Source organism: Falco biarmicus, chromosome 13 (genome assembly GCF_023638135.1).
Source record: "Falco biarmicus isolate bFalBia1 chromosome 13, bFalBia1.pri, whole genome shotgun sequence".
Lineage (NCBI taxonomy): Eukaryota > Metazoa > Chordata > Aves > Falconiformes > Falconidae > Falco > Falco biarmicus.
Genome location: NC_079300.1, coordinates 23,874,191 through 23,894,009, shown reverse-complemented (window position 1 = coordinate 23,894,009; position 19,819 = coordinate 23,874,191). Strand labels below are relative to the sequence as shown.

At 48.4% G+C, this 19,819-nt stretch overlaps 1 long non-coding RNA gene across 11 annotated transcripts in view; it reads left to right on the top strand.

Moving 5' to 3' along the window:
* The window catches only part of LOC130157976 (uncharacterized), a 58,899-nt gene that overhangs the window by 22,946 nt on the left and 16,134 nt on the right, over positions 1-19,819 (top strand). For 2 of the 11 annotated variants that reach the window (XR_008825108.1, XR_008825109.1), the window contains exon 2: positions 15,982-19,100. This is a non-coding gene — a long non-coding RNA (uncharacterized LOC130157976). Of the gene's footprint in view, positions 1-50; positions 19,101-19,819 lie in introns of those variants that run through there. The other 9 variants (XR_008825114.1, XR_008825113.1, XR_008825106.1 and 6 more) reach the window with 8 other exon arrangements.

The window sequence follows — 19,819 nt, the reverse complement described above, 5'->3', positions numbered from 1 at the left end:
GGAGAGGGTTGGGGGGGGGGGGGGGGGGGGGCGGAACGGTGGAGGGAGAACTGAGCTGTGCTGAAACATAACCTCAGCCAACACAGGTGAACTTGTTTATCTTGTGTGTTTTGGGGTTGGGTTGGTTTGGGTTTTTTTTTGTTTGCATGGTATGCTAAGGAATAAATCCCACTTTATCTTGCTCTGTCCATCCCTTCTCCCTCACTTTTGAATGAGTTTTGGAGCCAGATCTAACAAAGGAATTAGCAATGCCTCTTTCCTAGATGAGTTTTATGAGGAGGGGCAGCTGGGCAGAGGTGGGAGAACCAGAACGAAACAGCAGGATAAGCCCAAAGGACCTGGCAATCCTCACTGGGTGCTGCTGTGGGCAGAGCCTGCAGGCAGGCGCTTGTGTGTCCGTGGCTGTGCTGCTGGCGGAGCAACCGCTGGGCACGTGTGTGTGCATGTTCCTTGTGTGGAGCTGGCTACGGCCCCTGCGCTTGCACGAGGGCCAGAGGTGCAGCGAGCTGCTCTGTTGGGGGAGCAAAGCTGTCAGCCCCTGCAGAAGAGCTCAGTTGGGAAGGATTTCGCATGAGTATGAAACATTAAAACCAACTGTGTCGGCATTTTCCGATCTGAGGTGCCCCTGCTGCCCTTAATCGTGAGTGCAGTGAAACTCGGAGTATGGACTTGGTTGCCTGCCCTGAGTATGGAAACCTGAACACTGGTCGCAGCCAAAATACTCACTGAGCAATGAAAACCAAGCAGGGTTTAGAAACAAAAAACTACAAAACAAAGCGCATATGTAACCCTAGTAGTAAAAATTTATGGTGAATTTAAGGGATGGGTGTTTGATGTGGATAAACCCAGTTTAATTTGTGTTCACCTGCTGCCTCTAAGCAACCTATTTAGTGAAGAGATTAATTAAGAAAGCATCTGTAGAAAAGATAACTCCTCTGCACAGTCTGTGTTGTTTCATAGAGTGACCCTTCCAGCCCATGAACGTGTTAAGATTAGCCTGTCGTGTTTTCAACTGCCTCTCTTGGTTTGCTGGAGGTTGTGTGTTTGAAGTGATGCTCAGTTATCTCTGTGGGGCAGGGAGCCTGGCCGGGGAGCAGGGCAGGCACAGAGCAGGCTGCTGAGTGCTGAGTCAGCCAGACTTGATGGTTCTGCGACGGGATTTGGGCTGGGATGGCAGTTATCCGTTACTGCAATTAGCTCAGGGCTTCCATCTCTCCCCTGGGTACCAGGGCTAACAGGTGATGCTGCTGCAGTTTATAAAGGTGGCTCTGGCTGGTGCTGCTCCCGGGCACAGGAGCAAGGCTTGGTGGGGTGTAACAACAGTGAAGCGCTGGCGGACGTTGGTCTGTTTGGGTGCTTTTCCCCTGGTAGGGGATGGTAATATCCTCTTCCATGTTCCATCACGAAAGAATATATTTTTAAAAATAACTAATAAAGGAGAAGCAAAAGAATTATTTGTGTCACAGGGAAGAAGCCAGGAGTTCTGCAGGAGGCTGAGCATGAGCAAAGAAAGCAATGTACTCACCCGAGCTTAGTGCAGCAGTGAGCAGACCTGATGGACAGTGTCACAGAAACTTCTTCCCCCCCAGGAATTTCTCATGCCCCAGTGAAAACAGCCACAGTTACTGCCAGACTTCAAATCAATCCTTTACCATCATAATTTGTTTTCAAGAGACAGTGATTTACTACTTGCGCTTCCTAGCCGCTTCCAAAAATAATTTCAAGTAGAGGGTTTGCTGGGCTCATGGAAACAAATTATCCACCTGTTATAAAACAGGCAGAAATGCAAAGATCAATTACATGTGCCTGACTTAGTGGAGCTGAAGCTGGTTGAGGGACTGGACTAGTTCTGATGCTCTCTGCTTGTTCTCTGTAGATCTCTGTTCACCCCCCCTCCTTCTCTTCTGCGCGGTTATTCTCTGTCCCTGCATGAGGGGCTACCCCAGCTCCTGCCCCTTCTATGCTGTGCATCACCTTTTGCGTCTTTTCTCGTGAACAGCACCGCCTTCCCTTAGCTTGCACAAGATGATGTAGCCTACTGGGAAGGGAGAGGGGAAAGTTTCATAATTTTGAAACATTTCCTGGACTGAATCATGAGTTTCCCCTCTGCTGGGTGTAGGACTGCAGCTGGGACCAGGACACGGTCCTCCACACACACGCAGAGTGTGGGGAAGGGCTCTTGTGAAACCCAGCCATCTCCAACCTGGCAGCGGGGTGGACACATCAGCTTCCCTCTGCTGGGGTCACCGGGTGCAGTTGACACGATTCATGGAAATCCTGCGCGTGCTGATTAAGGGAGAGTACATTTTCTGGTTTGGCCATTTCTGGGAACCTTTCAGACAAAGTACAACTAAGTGTACCAGGGAAAAAACTTGCTCTTTGAGCTCTAGGGACTAATTAGCAGCAGGAGAAAGGAAGAGAAGCAAATGCAAACAGTACTGCAAGAGGCACGAAGCAAGGAGGAGTCATAGGGCCCGTTTTTAGTGGGTTAGGAAAAAGAAGGGAGAGAAACCTTTGCACAGACTGAGTGGCAGAAAAAGCAGGTAGATGGCCTTATAAAGCTTCTTCTACTCCTTTATTTTATCTGATGAACAATTTTCTTCTGCAGAGATTAGACCCTGACAGCCTCCTGACTGTATGAGCCAGAATCTAGTTGAGGTGTATTAGCTGAACAAATGTGAGCTGATGCTGTGAGTGTTCCAGGGGATGCAAACGGGGGTCAGCAAGGGGGTTTCAGAGCAGTTGAACAGACACAAATCATCATGGGAGGGTCTGTCTTTTCCCTCATGCTACTGTCAAAGGGTCTGGCATCCTCCCGAGCAGGCTGTGGCATGGCTGGAAATGTGGCCCCAGCTCTGCACAGCACCTTTATTCTTCACCTTGCCTCAGCTCACCGTTTCCATTTGCAGGACTGGGAGGGACTGGAGACTGAAACTGGCAGGGTGATCAAATCCCAGCTGAGGAGACTACTGGTGTCTGTACCTGTACTCCAGGTATCTGTACTTGGAGTCTCCAAGGAGAGAAAAGCAGGGTCAAAGCAAAACTCTTGGGCTGAACTGACAGCTGCATGCTGTGATGAAGCACTTCTATTTTGTGTTGACTATAGTTAAACCCCACGTTCTCTGGCTGCTCATTGTGGAGATGAGGACGATGTTCAGAATGTGCTGCTCTGCTTCCTGACTCATGGGGCTGAAATTCATCTTTTTGGATGAGTAAAAGGGATCCTTTGTTATGCACACAGCAATTTTTTTAGAGGAAGTTTCCAAAAGGTATGAGTCAGTACATGACGCCTATTCTGAGATGGAGCTGGGCAAGGTCAGGAATTCGTGTCTTGCTGGAAGGGTATGGAGCATGACAGTTACTCGCTTGCTGTGTGCAATGTTTTGAAGATATTATAGAGCCTCTGTCTTGTGTTCACCACCTGTTGAGGGTAATCCTGAGTCCAGCCCTCTAGCTGGAAGTAAAGCCCTAGGTACATCTAGAGCCCCTTGCCTGGTACTCTCCTCCCATCTATTTTCTGGCACTCTGCATGGCAAGAGGAGCAAAACGTGGGATTTGAAGCAAGCTGTGCTGTCCCCTGCTCCAAGGTCAGGTCCTCCGCAGTGTTTTCAGACAGATCCTCGCTGGTCATGGTTCCTTCCAGCTGTTAGGAGGGGTAGAGTAAGACAGAAGAGCGGCTGAAGGGTTTGGGGGGCGTTAAAGAGTAAATTGGGAAAGGGAAGGTTGGTGTTGCAAAGCAGAGGAGTCAGTGTGGGCACTGCGCTGTGCTGGGGCATGGCGTAGGGTAGCAAGGGTTCACGTCCTTACAAGTTTTCATGTATCTGAATCAACTTCAAACAGTATCTGGTGCCTTTACACTTGCCAGAACATTGATTTCTTCTCCTCCATGTCTAACTTGCTGTTCATCAAATTGTGTCTGGAAAGGAAGGCCCCATCAATTGCTGTTTGGACATGTGGGAAGCTGGTTATCCAACTTCCAAAAGCCCAGGCTTGTCAATTAAATTTGCTCCTTGTAGCCCTTTTTCTGTGCTTCCTTCTCATTTGGTTTTTCAGTGATGTCACCAATACACTCTTGATTTCCTCTCCCTATTTCTGTAATTCTCGCATACATTGAATCTGAATAAATGCAAAAGTAACATTTTACTTACCCGTTTGTTCAGAAATACGTAGATGATGGGCTTGTAGGCTCTGCTGCTTTTGGCAGGTTTGGGTGGGAGGATGCTGGCTGCGGGAGTGATGAGACCAGATTCCTCATTTATAGCTCTAAGTGCCACAGCTGCTTATGGCAGCCAGCAAAGGAGAAAGCAAATTGCCATTGTCACCACCACAGCGACCGGGATGCGCTGCTCCTGGGTCCGTCCCGTCCCTTTGCTGCTGCCGCTCACCTGGGTGGGAGAGAGGCACAAGTCTGCTGTTAGCACCGCTTGTGCTGGGAGCAGGTGGTGATGCACGGGAGCTCCTGGAGTGGCTGTGCTAGGGGCAGGGTTGGAAGCATCATCTGGAATGTTGCTGGCTGGAGAAGAGGCAGCTGATGTGGGCAGAGTTTGCATGTAAGGTACCCAAAGCGTGTGCGGAATAGTTGGAATAGGGTTAGCGATAATGCTGTTCATCTAGAATAGCCTTCTCCAGCTTTCTCTAAATCACAGCATCTAATCTGAGAATCCTGGGCAGGAGGGGAGAAGGGGAAGCCTGCCTTGGGCTAACTGGCCCTGGAGGACAGCTGGACCCAGTGCTCCCAGAAAGACTGCTTGTTCAAGTCCTGCTGGGAGTGATGCACCCAGCCACGGATGAAATGCTCCATACCCAGGGGCACTGAGGCAGGACAGGAGACAGGCAAGACCATGAAGATCAAGGGGTTTGGAGAATTTTCTCTCCTGAATCTATTGGAAAAGTCAGCAGTTGAATTCAACTGATTTATAACAGGCTCCTTCTCCACACTTGGGGCTCATGCGTACTCCGAAGTAAATCACACCGTGTATAAATATAGCTGCGTCATCCCTCACCCTTGTTTCCTAGTTTTCAGTATGTTTTGAAAATTGGACCTTTTACTGATCGCAGTGCAGATATTACACAATAAAGTGCTGCAGTAAGCATGAGAAACTAACCATTACGAGCAGTTTTAGGGGGAATCCAGCGGGATGTATTTGTGTGCTGGAAGTCACCTTGAGACTAATTAAAAAACCCAACCAAAACTGTTCAAAAAGTAGAACATATCTGTAATTGCCTGCTGAGGGAGCTCGAATACCAAGTACTTTATAAATTTCCTCTTAATGTGCAAATGAAATCTTTTATGACACTTGTCTGATTTAAAAGAAAAAAAAAAAAGTGGTATTTGCCACTAGGCAAATAAAGTTGTTAATCAAAATATTTCTATTAGTGAGAAGTGAATATTTCACTCAGAGACACCCACAGGCATCAGTAGCTCAGATTTATTCGCAAACATCTCCGGCAGAAAGCTCACATTTATCTTCTTGTATTGTATTTTATGGAGTTGATACGAATTCTGTATGACATCTTCCTTGCTTTCGGATTTTTTCAAAAGTCTGCCATGGCTTGGTGTAAAACTTTACAGAATGCTCAGGCTGTGTGATAAAGTAGAAGCAGCTGGGTTGGGGCACACGCATAAGGGGGTGGAGGTGAAAGAGTTACATTTTGCATCGTGTGCACTTGGTTTTTAGGCTCCTGAGAAGAGGCAGAGAAAGGCATCGGCAGCTGGCTGCCAGTGTCCTTTATCCCCACACAAAATCCCAGTTTCTTTGTGCCTTCCTGAGACCCTCCTGCCCGCCCTCCCATGCCAGGAGACACCCAGGCGGGTGGTGGGTGATGGCTTGCGAGTGGTGCCCCTTGAGGAAAACCAAAGCTCCCTTCCCCCCCCCCCCCCCCCCCCCCGCATTGATTTCTATTGATTTTAGCAAAAGCAACCCAAGAACCCTTTCCTCTTCCTTCAGATAGGGTCAGAGAAGACAAATGCTTTCTGGGTGTTTTCCAGATAAAAATCAGCCTGGTCGGAGGCTGGCCATGAGAGTAGGGCTCTGGAGGTGCTTCATGTCTGATAACCTTTAGGAGAGCTCAGTCCCAGGGCAGCTGCTATGATGCCTGGGCTCCAAATCTCTTTCTGAATATCCTGAAGCAGCGTGAGATGCAGCTAACGGGGGAGCTGCTTTGTGCCGCTGGGTTGAACGCTGACGCCAAGCCAGTGGGGTACTTCTGGTGGTGCATGTTCTAGCAGCGCTGTGCGCCCTTCTCAAGCAAAACTGTATTATGTATTACTCTCTTTACTTCTAAATATTTTATCCTTTCCTAAAAAAAGAAAAGCTTGCCGTTCTCAGACTGATGTTGCCAGGGAATGGCTTCACAAGTAAGCAAGGAAAGGTTTTAATTTCCTTGCCAGCAGTAGGAAATTATTATTTTCATCCTATGAGGCCAAAAAGTTTGAATATCCTCCCACTTCTGTAATTCTCCTTGAAGCATTTTTGCTTTCAATTACGAGGCTCCCCGGTCAATGAAGGAAACCTGAGCCCTTGATATTAATATTCAAGTCGCATGGCAGAAAACTTCTGCAGAACTAAAACTCAGCAACCTTGAAATTTATTTTTTTAAAATCTTTAGGAATTTTTTTTCCTAATGATTTCAAAATAAATAGAAAATCATTGAATTTTGAAATGTTTGAAATCATTAGGAGATGACGACTTATATATACCACACAGATCCAGGGCTGCACCCAGACTTGCCACCAGATCACCTCCTGTGCATGGACAAAAGCAAAGAGCTGTGTGATGCTGATGAGTGGTGCTGTGGGCTTTTAGTTTGATTTTTGTCCTGATAACTTCCAGGGAAAGTCAGAGCACAAACCTGACCCAGGTAGCTTGTCTGGAGTCGCTGGCCCGGGGAGGTTGGGACGTCAGCCCAGGTTGGTTCTGGCTCGGGGCTGAGCAGCGCTGCTGCTGCGGCAGTTCAGCACAGGGTTACCCTGGCAGTGCACCGAGCTGCTGTAGAGTGTGCTTCCCTTCTGGTTGGGTCAAAAATCTAAACCTCAATCTGCTGTGCGAGAAATAAAAATAATAATAATAACAAAAAAATTCTCACTATTTCCGTAGGTTTTGGTACAGAAAAAAGCCACAGAAAATGTGCTTTTATAGCTTTATGTTTTCTTTGCTGGAAACTGAGTCTGTTTCTCCTAAAAATGATCTTTTCAGTTTTCTAAAATGTATGATGTCTCTGTATCACTCATTCCATATGTTGCACATGTGTTCCAGTATACCGAGTTAGCAGGATTGGGGGGTTCATCTCCAGCCTAGCTGGACGCCCCGGTCACATCTTGCTCTTCCAGTGGTGTTTTCACATGCTTCCCGTAGGTGTTCATTTTTACATGCAAAAAGAACAAAAAGGTCAGGAATAGCTGGGAATCTCTGCAGACACCTGCCATACCCAGCTAAGGTCCTGATGACCACGTTTCTCCTGGGCTCTGTTCAGCGCCCGGTCCCCGCCAGGGGCAGGCGGTGAGGGCTGGCGTTGGGAACCATCGCTGAGCGGTGGAAAGGCAGTTTCCTGGTGGGCTGGAGTCACATTCCATGGCAATTAGGTGAGCAGAGGGAAGGTTAATGTACTGGGAACGTTACTGTGCATTCGTTTTGCCTGTAAGCTGTCCTTTTTGTCTGAGAACTTACTGCAACAGTCTTCACCGTGCCATTTCCAGCTAAAACTCAACTGAAACCTGATCACAAAGATGCCCAGCGCTGGGGCCAATGAAGTATTTGATCTCTTACATTATACAGGCGTTTCTATATGAGCTGGTGGAATATATACTCTCCTAATGCAGCCCATTACTTCAGGGGTTGCTGGATGCAGCAGAAATTTGCTCTGCCTGTTTGCCTCTGCCTGGGGTGTTATAAACCATGACGTGCCTGTGCTGTGTTTAACTTCTGCTGTTAGACAGGGTCCATGGCAGAGATGGCTGTAGACGCAGGAGGACAGTCCCTGTGCTGAGATCTATCACTTAATAGCTAAGTAACTTCATGTTCTCTACTCTAGAGGAGCAGCTAGGAATAGTGATTCAGTCTGCAGAAGTGATTATTAATCAGTTGGTGGTTGGTTTTTTTTTTGTCCATTGACCGTAATGGGAAACTTACACATCCATCTTCCTAGCGTAGGAGCAGAAATGCTCACAAGTACAGTGTTTGTGTAGTGTGGCACTGGGTGCCACGGACAGGGTAGGGCATGGATGAGAGACTAATGCAGCAAACAATAAGAACAGGTTTAAATAGAGGTCACTGTGGACACAGCAAATTCCTCCTGGCTGATATTGCTGACGCACACTGTGCAGAAATAATGGAGTCATCACATTGCTAGGAAAGTAAAATATGCGTTTTCAGCAATGGATATGGAAATGGCTCAGTAACATCCAGGAGTGGAGAGCACAGCTGAGTATACCCATGGCTGCTCGGGAAGTTTAGTCACCAAGCTCTCACTCATTCCTGCATCCCCAGGATGATCTGAGGATCTCAGCTGAGTGACTGACTATGTTTTCTCTTGCTTTTTATGAAACCACCACAGTATTTAGGGCTTGGAGAGGTGACGAGGACACTCACAGGACTAGGAGGATGATCCTTGTGAAAAGTTGCAATAAAGGGAGATGGGAGCTTGGGGAGGAAGCAGTTAACCAGACGGGGTATGTGATGGCCTCAGTGCACCAGCTGAGGCCCCTGGCTTGTGTGAGCAAAGCTGCCAGGTGGCACAGACCCCTCTGAGCAGTGGCAGCGGCTGCACTACCTTTGGACGTCGCTGCCTGTTCAGCAAGAAATAGTGCCTGAGAGCTACGAAATCAGATATACCCAGTTATACTCTGCCCTGGTGAATTAATAGCTGCAGTTACTTGAATACATACTAGAGAACCAGACTATAACGTTATCAAGTTGCAATTAAATTGCCTTGTCTGGACATTAAAGGTCAATCCAATTTCTTCTAAGGTGGATGGGAGACTTCCTGATGGTCCCTGCACATCACTTTATGCCCTACTTTTACAAAGTGATAAATGGAGGTAGTGGGTTTGCACTGGATATGTTGAGTGCTTCAGGGGAACCTCTGAAGTGCTCCTGTGCTGTCTGTTCTTGGTTGATGCTCATAACTTGGGTCAGGAGATCTATGGATATGCACATTAATATAGCTGTGTATTGCTTGGAAAGAGCTATGAGGTGCTTAACATGGCATCGGGTGTATCCTGTGCACAAAGCAGGCTCCCAGGGGAGTCTGGCGTGTGGGGACAGGAGGTCCAGAGTCCATGAGAGCAGCCTAACTCTGCAAGCATGGGCAGAAGAAGAAATGGAAGCCCAGCAGAAAGCTTCAAACAGTAAGTCAACCAACTTACAGAGGAAAGAAGTAAGCCTTGGAAGCTATTGCTGGGGCTTAATGAGAATTTTCTTGAAGGTCTGAAACAGCGGGCAGTGATATGGTAGCTGGTTTAACAGCAGCTTATGGTTTCTCCAAATAATAAAAAAAAGTTTTGCTTGGAGAGGAAGTACTGTTGTTTAACAAGAAAAATAAATGGCTGATGCTACCATCCAGTAATGTTGCAAGATCAAGATAGTTATATAGATCAAGTTCCTTATTTTTAAGGCATTTTTTTTCTATCCCTTTTAACAGCTGAGGCTTTGAATTATGCTTAAAAGCTTCTCACTGCAATCATAAAAGATAGAAACATTACCCATATTCACAATGAAAATATTTTCATATAATCTTAGATTCAGAGCTTAGGCTTTCTTAAATTCCCATGCATCCAGTGACTTGTCATGCAAACAAGAGTGAGAAACGCAAGTTGCCAAGTTTGTGTTGTATTTCCATTTTAACGCTCATCCATGAGAGGAGTGCTTTGCTCCTGGCAGACCTTGTGCTTTTACTCAACAAAACGGATTTTACATCAGCGTAACAGCCTTGAACCCAGCAAGTCAAACTGCAGCACAGCCCAGGGAGAGGTCGCGGAGAGCAAAGCTGGAGACAGGACTTAAAATTTGACTTGAGGCAAAAAGCAGCAACAGTGCTGGTTTGTCACTTGGAAACTTCTACCTCCCTGATTTCCCAGTGTGCTGCTTATCTGGTCTAGATGCAGTAAAGTAACAAATCACGAGGCTTAGCAACATCATTGTCCTGATGGCAAAAACCCAAATTCCTTCACCTGAGTCAATGACAAACTTTTTCTAGTGCCCCTTGTGCAACACCACCCAAGAAAGGTCCCAGCTGGTTGGGCTTGTTGGGGTCCAGGTCTTTCCTATGTGCAAGAGGGCAATTACTAAGCCCCTCTGAGATTTATATACTTATATTTCTGGATGCTGGTTCCTTGGGGGTGCGTAATTCCTTGTAGAAGCTGTGACATGGAAGAGGTTTCTCAGTCCTCTGAAAGTCACAAAAAAGCAGAGCCTCACCGCTCTGCCTGGGGTGAGACTGGGAGGCTCCTCTGGCTCCTGCTGCAGCCTGAGCAAAGCTGTGCTAGTGGTGGGGAGCGGAGATGGAAAGTGATTTAAAATAGTTGGTATTAGTTTCAGGAGCAAAAAATGGAATTATTCTCCAGGTTGGGAAACCTTCCCCGGGAGTTCCAGGAAGGAAGCGAGCGTCTCTGCAGGTGGCAGGTGGAGGGCTGCAGACTCTCGCAGTAGCAGTTGCACGATTCTTCCATGACCGCAGCATTCTTGGCACTTGGTTTCTTGCCTAAGTGTAATTTTTATGGATAATGGAACACCTTGTGCACAAGGAGGAATAAAACATCTGTAAGATATTGCTTTTGCCTCAAAGTGCTAATTAATTTCAACCGGAATTCCATCCATTTTTTATTTTGCAAAAGAGATGTAGCCTGAGGGAGCTGAGCCTCGTGTTTGCATTTGCTTGGGAGGTGCTCTGCTCTCCCGGCTCCAGGTTTCCAGTCTCACCTACGCTGCCCCTGTGCCAGCTTCTTCCCCAAAGCAGAGATTCCAGAGCGAACATCGATGAATTACGCAGCTGGAAGATGGCACCCTCTCTTCCAAGGGCATGAGAAAAAGAAATCTTCAACCAGATGAACCCATTTTTTTATTACTGAAGTTTGATAATAGTTTGTGCAAGTGATCTATTTTTCCAGCCAAACATTGATTTTTCCGCCTCCCTTGCCTTTTTCCTATGCTGTTTTACCTTTTGCTCTCTCAGTTACTGAGGCACAGCTTGGGCTGACCTGAGCATCTCATCCCTTCTGGGATGCTGTTGAGACTGCCACCTCACTTGGCTGGGCTACAGGGGAAGGGAGCCGGGTGTCAAATGTTATGACCATTCATGATGTGCAGAATATCTTGTGCTCCTGAATCCAACTAATACTTATGCATCAAATAGTATTTAAAACCACATAACTTTGACCCTAAACGCAGTGGACTATATGCATCTTGTATTTTTTATATATACATATATGTAGCAATATATAACAATATATAATTATATATTATATACAATATATAATGATATATAATTCCTTATATTAAACGCATGTACTTTAATGAGTTTGGTTTACACCAGAATATCCCCAGTCTGCCCGTTTGTACGGAGGGGATGCTGACAGCTCCCTTATGGTGGGTCCAGAGAAAATTTTTGACCCTGGGGCTGTGCTCTTGGTGCTGCCCAGCTCTAAGAATTGGGTGATTTGTCTCCACAAATCATCTTTTTTCCAGTAAATGAAGGCTGTGGAAAAATCTCCTGTGGTAAGTGTATTAACAAGGATGATACTATGGAAATTTGCTGAAAAGCACTTAAAGCTAGCTGTAACCAGAAGAAGGTGGTCTCGGGCTGTGTGCTGTTGGAAGGGGATCACACAGCCCCTGCAGGGACCTTCACGGTGCAGGCAGACGGATCTGGCCCCACCGTTACAGAGCACCTTCTGGAAGCTGTGGTTTCCAATATTAATGCAGACCTCTGGCAAAGCTTATAGGAAGGCAAGAGGGGAGAGAGAGAAGAAATCCATTTCCAGCTGCTGTGCCGGGGTCTTTCACCTCTGCTATAGTAATTTTGTCTCATCTCTGAGGGGGTTTGGAGGGTCCCAGATGAGTAATAGTAAGGGCCTGTGCTGTGCAAGGCAGAGTGCTCTGTGGCTGGGACGTGCCCGCAAAGTTCTCACAGCATCACCTGATTTCAGATTAAAACGTAAATCTAAATTCAGGTCCTCACTGGCTTTTGTAAACACAGAGGTCTCCATAACTGTCAGGAGAGGCCTTGTCATCCTATAAAAGGGGTTCATTATTCATTTTAAATATCAGAATATTAAAACAGTTCCTCGTGGTTGATGTTTGCAAAAGCGTGTGTACAAGCGCGGGTGCGGTGCAGTGCTGCTGGGAGGTTTCTGGGCTCTACGTGTGGCCTCGTCCCTCTCATACTGAGCGTTCTGTAACACAGCGAGTGTGTTTCTAGGCGGCGGGGCTGTGTAAAGCAGAAAATATTTACAGTTTGAAGGAAGCATGTCCTTTGGAGTTATTAATCTGCATACCACATCTGTCAGTGAGAATAAATATTAAAATACTTCAGCACTACTTATGTTGGCACTGGTTTGGTTCCCCTCCTTCTGCATCTTTCTTTGATGCTTTGTATCAGCAACGACTGCGGTGAGAGCATGTTCTTCTCATTGAGAGTGGAGGTTTTCTCAAACACTACGTGATTTCTAGATATAAAATCAGCTATTAGCAGAATAGGAGACTCAGGATATGTCTGAGACCCAAGACTGTCTGGAGTGTCCTTGGGGTGTCCAGGTGGGCAGGGTCAGTCCTGGCATGCAGCAAAGCCCAGACCTGGTGGCTGCTGCCAGCCATGAGGAAGGGTGACCTGGTCCAGGGGAGCAGGAGACCTTGTGCTGGTCTTCCAAAGAGCACAGGCAATAGCTGCGCTCCAAGATGGGTGTGTTTTAAAAGCAAATTAATTGAATTAATTGTACTGACTACTGCAGTACAGTACCAGTGGTGCTTTGATTTGTCTGCAATAACAGCCAAGTATATCTGTGTAGCAGCTCTGTGCTGATGTGCACTCTTAAGTGGGACCTTTGCAATTGCAGAGTGTCTCAAATAAGACTCTTGGGCTCCTCTGTGTGGAGTATTTTCAGTGCTAAACTTCTCCCAGGGAAAAGGGAGCCCTCTCTGTGAATCCAGAGAGCTGGCAACGTAAGTACCAGGACCCTGGTATTTGATCCTTTGGGGGTGAAACCTGGCTGCTGGCATGGAAAACCCACGGTGTTTGGGGTAGAGCTGCATCGGCTCGAAATGGCTCTGTGCTCTGGGTTAGTGGTCTGCTCTCCTTTCAGTCCCCTGTGGATCTACTCGTAGTTGTCTGAGCTCGAGGAGCAAGTGGGAGCCCCTTTGGGTGCAGCTCGCTGTCAGGGCAGGGAGGTCAGTCACGGTTCTCCTGTAAGGGCGAGCGAGTGGGGCTTGCTCCCCAACTAGAATTTTTGTGATATTTTTCTCTGCTAGCACTAGGAGAGCTGTCATTAGACTGAGGATTGATGTGTGAGGGTGCTCTCCCAAGGCAGCTGCTCAGCAAGGGCTGCGGCGAGGGGGCTTCTGTGGAGGGCGATAGGTGGGGTTTGCTTGCTGAGCATCCTCGTTAATTTTTGGTTCTCCTAGTGATAAAATGCCTTCATCCTGGGCGCAGGTCTCTCCCTTCTCTTTCCCACAGCGTGCTGTCCCTGCAGGTGAGGTGGTCACAGGGTGAAACCCAGGGCAGCGATGGAGCAGAGAACAGGATGGGCAGGAACGCTGCCTGGTAGGGTAGCACAGCAAGGGATGGGAGCCTGGGCTGGCCCTGCAGCCCCGTGGTACGCAAAAGAGTGTCACAAATTGCCAGTGGAGGAGGAAAACGTGGTTTCTGGCGCTGGTGGGTGCCTGCTGTGGGAAGGAGAGTGCAGCTCAGCCCGCGGGGCACGGCTGCTCCCTGCTGTCCTGCTGCCTGGAACTGCTCTGCAAAACGGCTTCCCCAGCTGCAAATGGCTCAGCGCTTGGCTTGGGAGTTTGTAAAGCAGTATTTGAGTTAGAGGAGGAGAAAGAAAAAAAAAAAAAAAAAAAAGGTTATTCACTGGTGCTTTGTTTTCAACTAGAAAAAATCCTTGGGGTGTTAATCAGGTAAGTGACTGCTGTTGGACAAATCTCCATGGTGCACATATGCAGTGGCAGAGCACAAGGTATCTCCACTCCAGCTCTTTGGGGACGCTGAGGACAGTGGCTGTGCCCTCCTTCAGAGCAAATCCCACAGGGAATCACAGTGCCCAGGGGTGGAAGTGTTACCCCTTGTTTCAGAGCCACTATGTGGCCTGTGGCCCTTGTTCTATGTGTATTTCATGTTCACGTAAACATCTGATATTCCAGTGCCTGTGGTTATTGCTGCTGATGGAACAGTTGCTCCAGCTCTGAGAAGGAGCACTTACTGCAGGGGGACCTGCAGCAGAGATGAACCAAGTGTGGGCAGCATTAATAATGAACCAAGTACCAGCAGCTCTAATGAGCAGAGCTCCTGCTACTGTTTGAGTGGGGACATGTAAAGGCATCCCAGAGTTATGTTTTCACTGGGCTTGAAATCAAATGAAGCAAAGGAAACCAACTCCTTAGTTATTTTCTGCACGGGTGGGATTTTTGTCGTTTCTGAAGGTGATTGCTCTCTTCCATCACCAGGGCTGCACCATTACTGCAGGCTCCTCTGGGTTCAGCTGTCTTAAGACTGATTTCTCCTATCTGGCATCTGAAGTGTTTCAGTGCTTAAGCTTTAATGATTCCTGCCTTTGGGAATGTGTCTCATGCCCAGTTCAGTCTCATTTTGTTCTGGGTAAGCACTGCAACAGCGTTAATAATTGTCTAGATAAATGCTTGAGGACCAGTGTAATTACCCTTTCCCCTTCTTGCCAGTGGGAGGGAATTGCTGGAAAACAGTGCTGTTTTCCCCCAGTTTCCTCTGCCCCAGCTGTATGAAACTATTTCCCTAACATTAGAAACTGTTGGACTTGCTAATTGACATAATGAAATTAATATGTAACACATCAAATGCCTTGCTGATTATTTTTTTTTTTTCCCTTTCTGGAACACTTCAGGAACCAAGGGGGCAGAGGGCTGATGGAAAGCATGCCTAGATGCTGCTTTTTCCTGCCTTGCCTGTGGTTGCTGCCAGAGTGAGGGGGCTCAGAGGGGCCTGCAGTGGGTGGTGAGGACCGTGCAAGCCTGGACATGCTTTCCGAGCCCACATGTGGGTATTTCCACCGCACAGTCCTTGACGTGCCTTTGGTCCACGTAGCCAGTGTGTCTGGGAGGTACAGGGGGAGGCAAGCCCCTCCTGGGCTCTGCCCGCTCGCCCTCCCCGTGCCGGTGGGCCAGCCTGCACCTTGGCATGGGTGCTCATGGTTTGGGCATGGATTTGCCCTGGGCTACTGCTGCTGGGTCCCTGGCTGGTGTGCAAGTGCCAGCTGGAGAACTGGAGATGGGGCTGCAACCCTGCTGGAGAACCTGACCGCTGGCAGGCTTTGCTGCTTCACTGTGCTTCTCCTTTTCTCCCTGTGAGGAAGGATGCTCTGGCAGGGTGGGACAGGAAGGGGAGCAGCAAGCCTGGAAACTGGTCAGATTTGAAGGCTGAGGTGAAAGATCTGCTAAACCTCCCTCAAGCCTCGGACCTTTGTGTCACTGCACTTAGGGTGGGTTTACACTGGTGTAACTCAGCCGGGGACAGGAGTCTGCACGGAAGAGCCGAGTATTGAGCCCATGCACTAACCTACTAGGATGAACGCTGGCAGGACTTCGGGGTCATTTGTCAAGGAGATGACAGAAGAGTAGCCTTCTGTCAGTGACTTAAGGGAAAAAATCCAACCACACTGTAATGCAGTGACATAAAAGCTGGAATCAATTATATTTGCATTCTGACAATTCATGTAAGGGGACTTTGCCAAGCTTGTCAAAGACTCTAAATAATGACTTTCTAATCCCTGTGCTCAAAAAATGATTTATCTGTTTCCAGTGAGCATTTTTAAGGTTTCACGTGCTGACTACAGCTATTCTGAAACCTGGTAGCAGAATGGTTGTCTCCTGCAAGTTCCATGGATGCAATACGGGAATCGCTGCCTGTGTGTCGCTTTCAGTGAGTTGGTTAGTTCCACCGGGGCACTTGGGCTGCAGACCATGTTTGACGAGATGGTTTCACCAAGCAGGTACGTACTTGGCATCTTTACACCCCATGCCTTGGGTTGTGCGCACTGCTGAAACATGGGCATGGCCATAAAGACCTCTTGCTTCTTCAGGACATCCAGGAGCTCAGGGTGAAGCTGGTGCTGCCTATCAAGTATCTGCTAGAAGAAGTCCCCAACTATCATTTTTGGGAGAGCGTGGATTGTTTGCATCACTGAAGTTGTCTCTGAGAGTCTTGTCCATGCACACCCTTTCTGTTGGCTAGAACGGTTTTGAAGCAGCAATGTGACAGACACGACTGAGCTTTTCAAACCAGCCGTGGGGCTTTACATGGAGGATGCATCCAGCTTTCCTGCGCTGCCCAGCCTCGTGTCCCAGAGGGTTTTCCCAGCTGCAAGCAGCTGCCGTTGTGCTTCACCCTGAGCACTGGAATGGGTTAGCCCGATGCCCGCTAACCCTGCTTGGGCTGCTAGGACCTCCTAGGGCACTGGGCTAGGCGAAATAAGAAGCAGTTGTTCGATTTGCTTTTCTGCTTCTTGCAGCTTGCTCAGCCTGGTTGCTGGCGGTCTCCCAGGCTCTGTTTCACTTCTGTCACTCTTAATTTCTAAGTCGATCTGAGCTGAGGGATTACAGCTTCCCTGCTGTGGCATGTAGTGTGGATGAGATCATGTGTACTCATCTGAAAATACGTACTCAGCTATAGGGGAAATAATAACGTGCTCTTGAGACTCTGCTAACAAAGCTAAGGAAATTACAAACCATCCTTGCTCTTCGCAGCAGACCCCAGTCGGCAGGTTTCTGCTAGGAGCTCCCTTTTGAGAATGGGACTGAGAATGGGGCAAGGCAATGCCAGCTCTCGCCCTCCCACTGAGGCGCTGCTGTGACATCCCCCATGCAGAACCTCAGGACGGAGATGTAAACCCTTGCACCCCGCTGTCTGCCTCTGCACTGCATCGTGCTTTTGCAGCACATCAGCCTCCCCCCGGGTAAAGCAGCAGCCTTTGCTTTCACCGGGGTCCTGCGCAGTGCTTCACAGGGGAGGTATGAAATCGGTATCCAGGCAGATAGACTTCTCAGAAAGGAGATAATTAAAAGGAAAGTTCAATGTTTTTGGAAACCTAAACCCCCCTCATTTTCTGATGGTTGTTTTCAGTAGTCAGATTAGTTGCCAACAGCGCACTGCATATGTTCAGGCTCCTTTGGTACCCATTTGAATGGCTCAGAGCGAACCCTTTCCTCTGGCCATTGCCTGCCAGCCTGAAATGAGACCTGGGGGCAAAAATGGGTCTGCTCTTAGTGATGATAGTTTTCTTCAGGTGTAAGGAAACTGAGCTTGAAGGAAGGCAGTAGGATCTGCCATCTGCTTGCAAGCAGCACAGGAGAACATAAGAGCCTGACCAGATTTCCAAGATTTTAGGCATCCCTGCATATGTCCTGTGATGACAATCATGTCAGAAACCAGAACATGAAAATGCAAATGTCAAGCTAAAGGACATAGTTTTTCATGCCTGGCTGAAAGCAAACACCCCAATCTCCTGCCACGATCCTGCGAGTGGTGCGGACAGCCTCAGTGATGGGCAGCTGTTCACAGCAGGAGTTGAAAGCGCGATAAAAGGCTTACAGAGTATTGCCTATAACCGGGGATCTTCTAAAGCACCAATGTGTGTTGTTCAAATCCTTAAATATTTAGCTTGCGTATGGAGCTTATTTTGTTCAGTCTTTTTTCCTCCCTCTTACACACACCAGGGATTTTGCTGCTTCTGCCCCTTGCTGCCATGGGGAAGGCTGAGCGGCCGGTGAAGCCGGTGTCAGCAATGGGGCTTGGTGCCCTGCACATCCCCTCCCTCCCACCTTCCCCTGGCTCTCCCAGCTTCCCAAATGAGCCCAGGCAGATCTGGCAGTACCAGCTGGTTTTTTACTCTCCCTCTTCATGGAAAATCTCCCTTCATGCAAGGATAACTGATCCAGACGGAGGTATGTGGCTGGTGAATCAGGTATGACGATTGTGGGAGAGGCTGAGCCTCAGAGCCAGCTCTTCTCCCATGTGCTGGGGCTTCAGGAGCCCTGTCTCGCAGGGTTGTGCAGAAATATAACACATTGCGCACACAGACTTTGCACAGACTGCAGAAAAATGGCTCTTCCTCTTCTGAGAATAGTTTTTGTATTATTTTCCTCTGTTTTGAGGTCCCTGCAGGACCAGATAGCCCAGGAAAGGCAGCTCCCGACTAGTCACCCCAGCCCAGTCTCACAGGGGCTGTAACAGCCCCCCACCACCCTGACCCTTTCCATGCCACTGTGGTCACTGGAGGAGCAGTTTGTATCACTGAAGGGACCCTATCACTCGCTACGCCTGCAGAGGGCTGTGCTAAAGCCGCTGAGTCCTGCTGCTGCCTGAACTGGTGGCATGCTGATGCTCACCCTGACAAGGGTGTCCAAAGCTGTCCTGGAGATGGGTAGCTCTCCTGAGCCTAAAATTCACTTTTCATGTGATGGATGCATCGGTGGGAAGAGTATTTAACATGAAAACATCCACCCCTCATTGCTCCCACCTAGGTGCAGCCCCAGCAGAAATGAAGGCTCTGTCTGCCCTGGAGAGGACAGCGCCGGGAGAGCTTGTCTGAGCTGCAGGGACCACTCCAACGTGTTGGGTACCACAACCTTCCTGCAGGGGACAACGGTCCCACCAGGTCCTCTTGCTTTTCTTGCCCATGGAGGAGCTTCGGGGAGGCAGAGCCTCTCTTGGAGGCACTACCTGGTCCAGCCTCAGCTGCTGTGAACAACTTGCAACAAGTAGCACCTCTAAACCAGTATTTGCAGTTTCAAGAGGTGGAAAAACTGGAGCCAGCCCACACCTGCACTCAGGGGACAGGTCCATGGTGGTGCAGGAGCAGCTGCCATTCCCAGCGAAGGATGACCAAAGAGGACTGAGCTCGCTATCATGGGGAACCAAAGGTAAGGAGGCAATGGGCTGGAAAAGCGTGGGGATTAACTCACACATCTCCACTGATTTCATTTAATACTGCCCAAAGTCCCTGAGCAATAATAAGCTTAAGTTAAATGTTTACATCTGCAAACATGGCTCATAGAGTGATGTTCATTGAATTCCCCCTTATCTTTTGGGTGCTCGCTGCACGAGCTGGGACAAAGCCAGACCTTGCAGCACTGATGGAGTTTGTGCCCAGCCTGGGATGGCTCCTGGGGTGCAGGCACCAAGTGTGGAGCTGTGTGGGGCGGTGAACACTGCTTTGTGCTGGGGGAGAGCAGGTGGCCCAGCCTGAGCTGCCTGCTCCTTGCCTGCCTGCGGGCTGGTCCCAGACAGAGGGGTACCATGCTCACGGGTCCTCTCCAGCATCACCCTGCCATGAGCAGGCACCAGTGGTGCATCACTCCCTGGGACCCATGGCTAAATGCAGATGCTCTTCACAACAGAACAAAACCATTTCCCTGCATCAGCATTTCCAGCTGCCTGATGGGGTTCAGTACTGAAAGTTGCTTCTAACAGTGCTAACCCACCCAGTGCAAACAGCCTTTATCTTGGGAATAAAAGCTCATGGTAGTTTATGTTAGGGGAATAAAAGCTCATGGCTTTGTTTTGTGTGCAAAGAATAATGTTTTGTGTGCAAAGGGTAAGCTTCATGCCACAGGACTGCCTTACAGTTTGTATTTGCTAA